This window comes from Manis javanica, chromosome 1, assembly GCF_040802235.1.
Source record: "Manis javanica isolate MJ-LG chromosome 1, MJ_LKY, whole genome shotgun sequence".
Lineage (NCBI taxonomy): Eukaryota > Metazoa > Chordata > Mammalia > Pholidota > Manidae > Manis > Manis javanica.
The window spans coordinates 80,282,921-80,296,589 of record NC_133156.1 but is presented as its reverse complement, the minus strand read 5'-3'; positions in this window follow the sequence as shown (position 1 = coordinate 80,296,589).

The window sequence follows — 13,669 nt, the reverse complement described above, 5'->3', positions numbered from 1 at the left end:
AGTCATGTAGAATTTAGAAGTTAAGCAGATCACTTTTGAATGAGAGTAAATATAATGGCCCAAAGTGGTATGATACATCAACTCTTCTTAACCCTTTGCTCTACTTGTCAGATTCCCTTAGCACTTAATTGCTGGTTGAGAACTTGAAGTAGAAGTGAGTGATGAAAGGAAAAGAGCAACTGCTACTTCAGGTCATTAAACTTAACATGTCCAGAACTCAGCAGCAGCGCATTTTCTCCCCTCCTTGCTATAATGCAATGTAAATAACCTGCACTACAGGGAATATGGAGGAAGAACATTAGAAATCAGAAGATCCAGTCTCAATTCCTTCCCCATTACCAGTGTGACAATAAGCAAATTACCTAACTTACTCAAAATCTTGATTGTCATCTGTGAGAAGAAGGGTTTCAAGTATAGGTAACTGTAAGTTCCTTTCCAGTTTTAATATTTCTTTCTATCTCATCTAATAGAGTTACTTGAATGGAGCCTCAGCTTTAAATATACTAGTGTACTTTCCCAGTCTCTACATATATTTTGCACCCAAAAAACATCCTAACTATATACATTTTTCCTTTGATTTTCCTTCCATCTGGAATGCTTTCTCCTCATAAAATGTCAACCCAACTTTTCAAATTCTTTGTCTTAATGATTGCAGAAATAATTACGCCTTCCTCTGAATCCCCAAGCATTTAATATTACACCACTCATTCAAATGGCACTTAGCATTTGTGGCATAAGAAAATGCTAGAGACATTACAATAGGCATAGACTATAGGATTAATTGTTAGAGAAGTGATTTGGACTGTAGTTCTCAACACATGGTGGACAAATAGGAATGCTTTTTCTAAAACCCAACTTTGATGCAATCATCCTCTCCTTCACTATTTCAAATGCTTCAATGATTCACCACTTCTTTGGGTGAATTAACTCTTTAGTTTAGGATTAGTTCTGTTTACACCTCCAATCCCATTTGCCCTTGTGCCTTACTTTTACCTCTTAAATTCCAGATATAAGAAACCTTTGTGATTCCTTATGAAGGCCACACCCTCTCATCCTTCATTGCCATCATCCATGCTCTTCTCCTTTCTTCATCTTCAAAACTGCTAGTTTTCTTTCAGAAATTCAAGTTGGCATCACCTTACATGAAAAACCATCCCTGATACCTACCCATTCCTCTTGGTCTGAATCAGTGACCAAATAGCATGTTTGTGTAATATTTTAAAACTTACAAGTTATATGATAAATGTGTTTATTTTCTGTCTTGCTAACTAGACCAGTAGTCTTCATAATCAGATACTGAGCATCTGCATTCTTAACAAGAACCCAAGATGATTTATATTCCCACTGAAGTGAAGGGATCATTTTATTATACTGAGAACTTCCTAAGGGGAAAAACCTTTTTTCTCTGAAATTCTAGTGCCTAACGTAGCACCTAGCATGAAATTGGTACTCAGTAAGCAACTCTTGAATTAATAAATACAAGTGTTTAAGTTTTGAGTATTTCCACTTTTTCACAGAGATTTTATCAGGTTGCTACCTGTAGTAATAATGCTTATCAGAAAATTATTCCTCATACTGATGGTAATTTAAATTGGGAATTGCCTTGGTGATCTGACAGTCCTCCAGATAAATGACTATTAAATTTGACCTGTTGTTCCACTTTTTCACCCTTGATTACCTTTAAAACTTTCCCATGAAAAGCATTTAGCCTTATTGGTTTTGTTAATGAAGTCTCAGAGGAGTGATTCTCAAACTCAGATACACCAGAAAGACTGGAGAGATTGTTAGAAATAGAGATAGTTGACCCTGAATCTCATAGATTCTAATTAAATATTTGAGATCTTTAATAAGATCTTGAAAAAGAAATTATTCCCTGTAATAAATAGATAGATCTATGTATTATTTAAATAGAGAAAAGGTTGACATGTCCACAAACTGAAAGACATTAAACATTTTATTTCCTCTAGACAAATACTGTGACCTGTTTCAAAAGAGATTATCAGCACACTTTACAAACAGCTCTTGAAGTTAGCAGTGCTGTAATATATTGTCTTGATTGGCTTCCCTAGTAACTTAAAGTACCTAAAGAAAACCCGTTGTCTAATCTTTCTCCTTCACTCTTGGTAGATATAAAGGTAGACTGCATATTTATCAAAATCAGCCAAGAAATTGGAAATGTGGTCTCCAACTCTGGCTCATGTGTGCCCATGTGACTTCTCCTGCATACAACCTTCTTACTAGCTAACAAAATCAAATCTTACTCCAAACTGTGAGTCTATTCTTATTTTCTATAACAATCATAGCAGGATCTGTAATAATCTGAACTAGGACAACAATTGGGGGTATGCACAAGGAGGACATATATGCACTGTAATACCCCTTCCTTCTCCTTACCGCTCACACGTCACCCAGGGGTGGCATCCCTGGCAATGTCTGCCTCTGGACCATTTTCAAAAGAGAAGGTTTTATCATTTTACACCAGGAACATAAACTGAGTCTATTTGTCCCTCTGTCTAATTTCTATCTACTCCTGCACTTTTATATTTACCCTAGTAGATGCCATGAAAAGGCATTTTATCTTGTTTATCCAGACCAGGATGGATTCCATCATGGCACTCTCCTGACCACTGTTGAGAAGGAAGCTCTACTCTGCTCAGTATAAAATTTGCTCTAAAAGTGGGATTAGAATATTCAGAAATTGGAAAAAGAAAGTATCCTTTTGATGATACCCATGTACATGATGATCTGAAAATCCAAGGGAAACCTGGAAATCCCCATCATGGCCAGATGGAAACAGATATCTGTGGGTGTTATTGTTTCTCATGCTGTTATTAGAAATGAAATAGTTCTATAATATAACAGAGTGATTCTGTTTTGTGTAAGACTATAAAAATGTATACCAATAAAGAATATAGATGATAGTACCTGTGAATTTTCTGTTTATCTGTGAATACAAATTTACTGGACTTAACAATTCTTTTAAGTTTAAATGTCACAATTTTTTTAGAATGGGAATTTATAAAAATACATGTCTTGTTTTATAATCAAAGTCAATGATAAAATAATATTTTATTTAATGGAATATTCTTTTGTAGCCAGTTTTGCTGTAATGGAGCTATTTAATAAAAAGTAAAAAAAAAACTAGTTTTAGACCATGCTTTAGAGAATATTGCTCTTATAACTGTACATAATAGATAACTTGTTCTTTTATATAGTTTCTCTTAAAAATTGGATATTAACTATTAATTTTATCATTTATTTGATTTTATGATTTTTTTAGGCTGCATAACAATTTCTTCAGTGAAACATTGTCTTTTATTAATCATTTCTTCAATTATGAAAATATCTTTGCCAGTTCTAATTCTTATTCTACTGATCTTAACAGATAGGGAATATAACCTGAAAAGAAAAAGAAGACTGGACACATCTTAAACCTTAATTTGAAAGAGTATATTAATAATTGCTTTCTAAAAATGTGTGTTTTTTATTTAGAGCTACATTAAAATATGAATGTGAACTTTTATGAGAAAAATTGTTTTACTGAATTTCTTCAATCATACCACTAGATGGCAGTATCTTTGTTTCTTTGTGTATCCACTAGTCAAATGGCTCTTAAAAACGCTGAATTTTGTTTTTACTAAAAAACTATTTATTTATAAATCACCTAATAAATTACCTACGTACACAAACTCTTACCCAGGAAAAACAAGGTGACAAATTAAGAATTCAAACATCTTAAACCGAACTTGACTTCTGGGCTTCAGCAGCGTGTAGGAACTTTACCTGAATATATTTTTCTTTCTTTTTCTCTAAACTTTTCTTTCTTGTTTCGATTCAAACTTGTTTCTCTAGTCTCAGATTACTGGTTTCTTATAAGAGGATATATTGTTACATTATTTTACTCAGGAACAGCCAGATGGAAGCAATCTCACAGCACAAGATAGGGAAAGGGCGCGGAGCTTCTACGCCTCCTTAAAGGTACCCCTCCTCAGACCTCCTGTTCACCAAACCAGAAGCTCGATTTTATATTTTAAAGCTCCAATTTCAGCTCCCAAATTGCCATTCCTCAATTTTAAAGAAAGATAATTACAGAGCAGAAAACTCCAGTCCAGATAAAGCATACTTTTTTATGTTTGGGTTGTAGTAAATTAACGTCCTTCCTTAATAACCAGAGAGGTCACTGGACCACTTAGGTGGAAGGAATGGCTTCACTTTGGGGAACAAACACTTGCAAGATTTTAGGCCTGTAAGGAGACCCCGTACAGGAAGACACCACCAAGCGGTAGTACTTTTAAATCTGAATTAATTTCTTTCCACTCAATTTTTTCCATTCTCATCTAGTTTCACCAATTCTAAAAGTTATTTTTCCTCCTTATGGATTAAAAAACACAACCAAGTGTGGAAGGAAGAGTTCGAGAGCAGAGAAACGTTCTGGAGGAGATTCTTTTACCACAAAAATTTCACATACTGTAAAACCCATAATCACTACATTCAAAATGTTCTTTTTATCTCAAGATCATTACCACTAATTTTTGTGTAATTTAAGTTTACATATTTAGTAACCTGAATTTCTTTTTTAATTGTATCTATTAGGTATTTGACTGCTGCAGTATAATATTGAAGAAGAAAAAACTCCTGTAAACATCAAGTGAATACTTGTGAAATATTTTATTCAACTCATTAGTAATGAAAGAATCAGTTTAAAAGACAAATTCTTAAATATACATACATGCACACACAATCAGCCATGCTGTAAAGGATTTGGTGATAGATGCCAAACTGGTTAATAACTTATAGGGTAACAAAATTTAATATTTGTAGACATCTTTTCTACAAGGAGAAATCAGTTTTATATCTATAAGACAAAATTATTTAATTTGCATTGCTATGTACAAGAATCATTTAGATTATTATTAATTAGTTTTGTACAAGTTAATTTCTACCATATTGAAGTGTACAATAGCTTCCACAATTTCTCAAAAAGTAAATCAAAGCCACACAATCTTATATAATTGGACAGTTGCTAGGGTATCTGCTAAACTTGGTAATCTCTTTTGCTCATTTCAAGTGTCTGACAATTTTTGCTAACATTACCATTTTTTAAAATAATTATGTTGGTGGACTGAGCAATAATTGCAGAAAAAGCTTTATTCCGTATACTGCAATATTAGGAACAACCACACAGAGGCATTTTTTGCAGCAGATTTCCTGCACAAATGGTAACAAGGACTGATGATTAAATCTGTGACAATGGGTTTCCTTAGCTCTACAAGTAGATGTCACAGAATATGAGCAAATAATTGTAAATTAAGAGAGAATGGAAATGACTTGTCTCAGACTTGGCTCATTGTTTTGAGGGTGATGTGGTGTCACAAAATATTCTCAAATTTGGGGATATGTGTCCCAAGTTCTCCAGAGATTAGATCTGGAAAAAAATTTAAAAACCCAGTACATCTCATGAACTAAGAAAGATAAAGGTTTGTAAACACAAATGCCTACAAACATAGGGCAGATAGGGAAAGTGAGTGAAGCAGGCGCACACACTAGGGCAGCTATGATGAATTGGAAAGCTCATGTCCCATCTAAAGAGACAGACTACTATTTGGGTCCAATAATTGGAAATACAGGTCCCAAAGTGCCATATTTTCATTTTTTCAAGAGAAATAAGAAAGACAAATCGTTACATTGATTTCTCCTGATTTGGGGATTTTTTTTGTTTTTTTTTGTAGATGCTAGCCACTTAACTAATAAATAAATAAATAAGCCTGATGTGTCTGCTGTCCTTTCTCCTCCCAAAAAATTTACCTATAAGAAATTTTCTAGAGTCCATCTCCCATTTGGAGTTTGTTGAGGAGGCAAGTTCTGAGAAATGAGTGCTATTGAAGAAGTAGTGGCAAAAATTGAGTGGCAGTGGTGAGCAGGTAAACAATAAGAATGTGTAGAATATATATCTGTGAACCAAGTGGGAACAACCAGAAATGGAAATCCTCTGGAGGTTTAGATTTCTCATAACAGGAAAACTTGAGCACTAAAGATCAGTTTTGTTACTTACTGTCCTCTTCAACCGGCACCACAGTGCTATGTCCAGTACTGAGCACACTGAAGAGAATCAATAAATATTTGCTGATTGAGTTGTCATTCAGATAATAAATTGAGTTGCAAGGATTCACATAGCAACCTCAAATTTTAGGCAACTTTTTTTATAACTCAGACACTTTGTGTGTGCCCATGTGTGTGTGCATATGTGTCTTTCCTGTCTTAATTCCTTAAAAACAGTAGGAAAGACAGGGGTGAATAAACTGTTACCAGTAAGATTCCAGAATTGAACTAGGGCTATATTATTACCACAGCCTGCCTTACTCCTTTACCCTCTGAGGATCTCACAAATCTGTAGATGGATGTTCTAATGGGCCATGGCCCCCATAAGGACATATGCTAAAGTCTTGACAACCACCACAGCCTGTTGGGCTGCCTGGAGACTACCGACCTAAACCAAACCAATTAGATTCTTTTCCATGGCACTTTTGAATATGGATACTGAGCCAATAAGTCTGAAGATGCTAAATACTTGAGCCAAAAAGTCAGGACAAGACCAACAAAGGATAGCAATTAAAGCCAAGTACAAGATAATTTGTGTGGGAGCAGAGATGCCACAAGTAAAATAAACCCAGAGACCAAACTACTCTGAAGAAATGAAAGAAAGTGTTGGTTTTCTAATATTCTTCCATTTTCCAGGTGGCCCAATTATATTTTATTTATTCAAATGGTTTTGAAATGGTCAGTTATATCCTTTGATAAGCCATTTGTTGTTGCTAATTTGAGTGTGTAGTTGCTACTTGCAACCCACCATTGATCATGCCTGCCTACTAGTTGTAGCGCTGCCAGATGTATGAAATTTGGCAGAATGGAGAGACCTCATTAATGTGACTGCAGAATATGGTCTCCATGGTGATTCTTATAAATGATTCTTGAGTGCTTTTTATCATTATGACCCCAAAGGTTAAATTAAAATATTGCTTAAAAAGAAATGAAATGGGACTTCAGGGTCAAATTGAGTCTTCCTTATCATTTCCTATGTAATTCTCTCAACACACATATATTTTTACTAAAAATATCAAACACTTGGTGACTGCTAGGCCTGCATTTAAAGGTGGTGATTTTTGCTCATTTAGCCATAAGAAACAACATTTTAATATTCAAAAATCAGTCCATTTTATTGTCTCTTTAATGGTCAGGTTATTTTTAAAACCTTGAAATAATCTAAATAGCTCAATGGAAAAAATCACCTCATTATAACTTTATTTCTCTTCATTCCTTGATCAGTTACTCAATTACTTTTTGTCTTCCCCACTGTATTTCATTTTCTCCAATAGCTTACCAAAATCTCTATGACTTGATAATATAGAACACATTCCCAGTATTTTTTATTTGTGTATTCATTTATATTTATGATCTAACAGTATTTAGTTCAGTATTATGTATCTGGCAAGTATTAAATAAGAATTGAAATGAATTCAGAGGATGCATTTATAAGCATATGACACAGTTTTTTAAAAACACTTTTTCACATATTGTACCGGCAAGTACCTTCATAATTATATTTAATTATACCAACTATGTGGACAATTATGTTACAGATAGTTAAATGAAATTATTATTTTGCTATGAGCTTACAGTATAGCAAAAGAAAAAATAGACTCCTCTACTAACAGGCTTCAAAGAACATTAGTTTTTACCATTAGTAAATAAATGTGTAAGTATTAGATGACATTGAACTGGAAAACCATTAAACCCAGTTTTACGGAAGTTGTTCTAATGGCAGTGTTAAGGATTGGCGAGAGAGAGAGATGATAGGGAGCACTGTAAGAGGTTCCTGCAGTAACCCACGTGTGAGATGATAGAACCCTGAAATCAGTGGAAGGTGGAAGGTAGAAGGGACAAGCTTGAGAGACATCATGAACATGACAGCATTCTTACTAGGAAAGAGGCAGAAAGTTGTAACTGAGTGGTTGACTCTGAGTAGCTGTGACAGAAATGGAGAAATAGACAGAGTTGGGTTTGTGACAAGATTGTCTAAATTGGAGTGATGAAGCAGCAACTATTATTTTTCTACACTATTAGATGTCAATAGTTTGGAATAATCGGGCTAATTTGGAATAATCAGGTTTACCACATTGAATAATTCCAGCCTAGGACAAAGATTGGCCTGAAATAGCCTTCTACTGGCTTCCTCAGTCAGTCATACAATAAATATATTACTGAACATGTTTGTCATATTCAAAGAGCAAAGAGGGGGATAATGGGACCGGAATTGAGTGAGCTTGGATTAAGTGGTAGAAGAGATTAGAGAGGTAAGGGGGTAGATTGGTAGAAAGTGTGAGACAATAAATGTATGTTGTTTAAAGCCTTAGAGTAATTGGTTACAGTAACAAAAAACAACTATGCATATTATATATAGCTGCTTATTATTTTTGTTTCTACATAAAAGACATTTTACTGTATACCTATTTACATGCTACTTTTATTTTCACTTAGCTATAAGTCATGATGAAGTTTGGATGTTATTATTTTTAGGTGCTACATTAAGTATCTCATTGGTTTCATACTATGATTACACCATGTTATATTAATAGAAATTATTTTTTCATATTTTTCTATCTCAATAACTTCTGTAATGAATATTTTTGGCATGGCCTTTTCTGAATGTATCATTAAAGTGTATCACAAGAAGTAGGTTCCACAATGCATGCATGAAAAAAAATCCTGCTTTTGTTTTTAAGTCAAAGATACATATGCAGTTTTTTTTAAAGCTAAATGAGTTCAAAAATCTGAGAAAAACAATATTATGTAACTCTGACATCCTTAATTCCTGCTTCCCAGAGGCATCAACTTCTAATTCCTTTAACTTTGAATTATTTTGGTATTTACAACTATTTGGGTCATATTACATTTATAAATTAACATAGAAAGTATAGATATCTTTATGATAGGGTGTCTTCCTTACCAAAACTATGAAGGGTATGAAATTTTACTGCATTTGCAAACTAGTAAGTTAGCCTATTACAGTTTCATGGATGCTGGCAGAAGAAACTTCTGGGTCAGAGAACAAAGGATTTAATTCCTCAAAACATTGGCAGTAGCTAGAATGTCAGATTTTTCTTGCACTGGTTCCCAAGTCCCAGGTCCCATAGGTGATGTGAAGAGGGCCAGGTGGCAACTGCACATGCAGTGAGTTGCTTCACAGGGGAGAACCCATTAGCTTAGGGAACCTAAGTTTTTATGCTAGACAGTAAGAAAACTTGTCCCTTGCTGTAGAGGAGATACCATCTCTATTTTCCAAGGCTGTGCACAATACAAACATAATTGAAAAATTTATTTCAATGCAGGTATCAAGACAATGTCACGGGGAAAGAATACTCTTCAAACAAATGGTGCTGGGACAACTGGCTCTTCTCATGAAAAACAAGGAAGTTGGAGCCCCTACTTCACACCATGTACAGAAATTAACTCAAGAGTGGATCAGCGACCTGAATGTAACAGCTAACACTTCTAGAAGAAAACACAGGCATACATCTTCATGATCTTGGGTTTGGCAATGGTTTTTTAGATACCACACCAAAAGCACAAGCAGCTAAAGAAAAATTAGACAAATTTGCCTTCATCAAATCAAAAACTTTTGTGCTTCAAGGTACACTATAAAGAAAGTGAAAGAACAATCCACACAAGGGGAGAATGTATTTGAAATCATATATCTGAAAAACCACAAGCATTCAGAATATATAAACATCTCTTAAACCTCAATAAAAAGGCAATCCTATTAAACATTGGCAAAGAATATGAATAATTATTTATCCAAAGAAAATACACAAATGGCCAATGTGCACATGGAAAGATAATTACTCAATATCATGTCATTAGGGAAAATACAAATCAAAATCAAAACTAAAACTTCACATACCCACTAAGATGGTATACTAAAAATGATTAACAAGTGCCGGTGAGGATGTAGAGAAATTGGAACTCTAATACATTGCTCATGGAACATACAATTGGGAATATTAAATAGAGCAGCTACTTGGCAAAACAGTTGGCAATTCCTCAAAAAGTCAAAGTAAAGTTGCCGTATGACTCAGCAATTTCACTGCCAGGAATAAACCTAAGAGAATTTAAAACATACATACACACAAAAACTTGCTCACAAATGTACATAGCAGCATTATTTTTATAGTTAAAAAGTAGAAACAACCTAAATGTCCATCAACTGATGAATGGATAACCAAAATGTGGCGTATTATATATGATGAAATATATTTGGCAATAAAGAGAAATGAAATAGTGATACATGCTACATTATGGACACACCTTGAAAACAACATGCTAAGTGAAAGAGGCCAGACTCGAAAGACATATACTGTATGATTCCCTTTATCTGAAATTCTCAGAGTAGGCAAATCCCTTGAAATAAAGTGGATTTGAGGTTATTAGAGGTTGGGAGGAAGAGAGAATGGAGAATGATTGCTAGTAGATACAAAGTTTCTTTATGGGGTAATAAAAATGTTCTGGATATATATATATAGCAGTGTTGGTTGCCCACTTTGGTAAATATACTTGAAATCACTGAGTATTACACTTTAACAGTGAATTTTATGGTATGTAAACTATACCTCAATAATAAACATTTTTAAAAAGATACATACACTTTAAAAATGTGTAGTGTCAGTCAGTGCCTTTGATTGCCAGACATGCAGAAACATGACAGACCCATGGAGAATTATTTCCTAATATTTCCATCCAAGTCCATAGTATCTTTTTAATGAATAGTTTCTCTCTATATATTTTATATATATTCATATGTATTCCTTATGCATTTACATATATTTTCTTACATATTTAAAACTTATTTATTACAAATACATATGTAATTATGTATTATAAATTATTTCTTTGAAGTCATTTTTGTATAAATGAAGGCTATAACTTTTTTTAAAGATTATTTTTTTAGAGCAGTTTTATGTTCAGAGCAAAACTGAGTGGAAGGTATAGAGATTTCTCATACACTTCCTACCCTCACACATGCATAGCCTCCCCATATAAACATTCTCCATCAGTGGCATACATTTGTTAAAGCTGATGAGTCTACACTGACACATCATAATCATCCAAAATCCATAGTTTACTTTAGATTTCACTCTTGGTGTTGTATATTCTATGGGTTTTAACAAATGTACAATGACTTGTATCCATCATTATAGTATCATATAGAGTATTTCCCTACTGTAAAAATTCTCTTTGCTCCACCTATTCATCCCTGCCCCCAATCCCAATCCCTGGCAACCACTGATCTTTCACTGTCTCCATAGTTTTGCCTTATCCAGAATGTCATATAATTAGAAACATATAGTATATAGCCTTCTCAGATTGGCTTATTTCACTTAGGAATATGTACTTAGGTCTCCTCTCTATCTTTTCATGACTTGGTAGCTCATTTCTTTTTAATGCTGAATAATATTCCATTTTTTAGAAGTAACACAGTTTACCTGCTCACCTACTGAAGGACATCTTGGTTGCTTACAAGATTTGGCAATTATGAATAAAAGCTACTATAAACATCCATGTGCAGATTTTTGGGTGGATATAACTTTTTAATTCATTTGAGTGAATACCAAGGTGTACAATTGGATCATATGGTTCAGAGTATGTTTAGTTTTATAAGAACCTGCCAACTGTCTTGGAAAGTGGCTGTACCATTTTGTATTCCTACCAGCAATGAATGAGCATTCCTGTTGCTCCATATACTCTCCTGCAATTGGTGGTGTCAGTGTCCTGGAATTTGGCCATTCTGATAAGTGTGTAATGGTATCTCATTGTTTTAATTTGCATTTCCCTCATGATGTAAGATGTGGAATGTTTTTTCATATGTTAATTTGCCAGCTGTATATCTTCTTTGGTAAAGACTATCTAGATCTTAAGTGTTAATTTTATATCCTTATTTTTTATATTATTGTACTGCTTTAAGTGGTTTTACCATTTATTTACATTTATTCTTTTGGTTTTTCCATAAGATGCTGGCTTTTAGTATATATGTATTTAAACTTAAGAGTGGAAGACTTCATAGTTCTAGGTGGGAGAGTGGTGAGGCAGGGAGGCTCAGCAACTATGGGCTGCATTGTAGGGTGATTTTATTAGGCCCTTTCCTTGAAGACCCCCAAATTCAATATAATTAGGTCTTCTGGGTGTAAAATTTCAAAGGAAAGGATCTTTCAGTCTCCTGGCTGGAAAGTGCAATTCTAGCTGCTAGCATTCTTTGAGCTAGATTGAAGTCGGAGTATGAACTTCTAGTATATTCTGATTTTCCTGATATAGAGATCCTGTTTTACCTTCCCCTTATAACAATCCTCTAGTCAGGAACAGATTCCAGTTTTATGAGATCTGAAATTTAAGTAAATGTGGGGCTTTGAGAGGAAAAATAAAAAATAACTTAGTTTTGCAAAGTAAAACCAACAAAATGCCACTTGAACACATTTCTTGGGACCACCTGCCCCTGCCCCCTAATGCCTTGGATGGGGCGCACTCAGGTGTGAGGCCCTAAATCTAAATATTACTTAACTTTGTGGTAAATCTAAATTAACCTCCGATTTTTCTGAAGTGGGGGAGAGGAAATTGCTTAGTTGTGTAGAATTAGGGAGGCATTTGGGGGTCTAAATTGAAAACAAAATTTGAATAAAAAAAGACCTTTATCTCAATTCCTAGAGATACCTGGTACTATGAATTTCTAAGCCTTTTAGTGGGGGTTGTGTTGTAAGATTGTTTCTTGGCTTTCCTCATTCCTGTTTGCAGCTAGCTTTCTTGGGTTTACCAAAGCAGTTTTCACTCATCTATCAATGTTTCAGGGTCTAAAATGTTGATGCTGTTGTCCCTTTTACCATGCTTGATGTTCTTGTACATTTATGCCATTTTAAATAAAGAATTTCATGTCATTTTACTGAGTTTCAAAAAGGTGAAGTTAAGGTGTGTGCTCCCCCTGCTATTGTAAACACAAAAGCGATGTGCCAAAATCACTCTCCAAAGCTGCCTCCCCCTCAAACGGCTACAGCGCTTCACATCCCAGCAGCACAGCGGACGTTGAGTGCACCACCCTTGCCCTTGCCAGCACTCCGTGTTCTCAAAATTTCCCCATCTGGTTAGAGTAAAACTATCTCATTATTTAAATTTGCATTTCCCCGATTACTACTTAGGTTCACCATAATTTTGTTTATTTGCCTCATTTGTTTCCTCTTCTGTAAATAACCTATTCATATAATTTACCCATCTTTTCTAATAATAAAGGGGATGAGAATATGGCACCCCAAAACATGCCACTTTGGCATACTGATTGAGCTGAAGGTAATTGAGAAAAGATACAGGAAGGGCTCTCTGAACTTCCCCTTTCTACCTAAGGAGGGCATAAAATTTGTGAGACAGCTACTCTTCCTTGTACCAGCAAGAGAACATATCACTGAGATGGGAGTTATAAGAATATAGTAATTTATCCTCCATCTACCCCATGGTCTCAAGCACATAAGCCGGTGAGAATCATGCCTGGGCTTACCCCACCTTATCTCTAAACATCCCGACCCTCCCCCAAGGCAATAGGCCAAGCGGATCCACCACAATAAAAGGCACAGCTCTC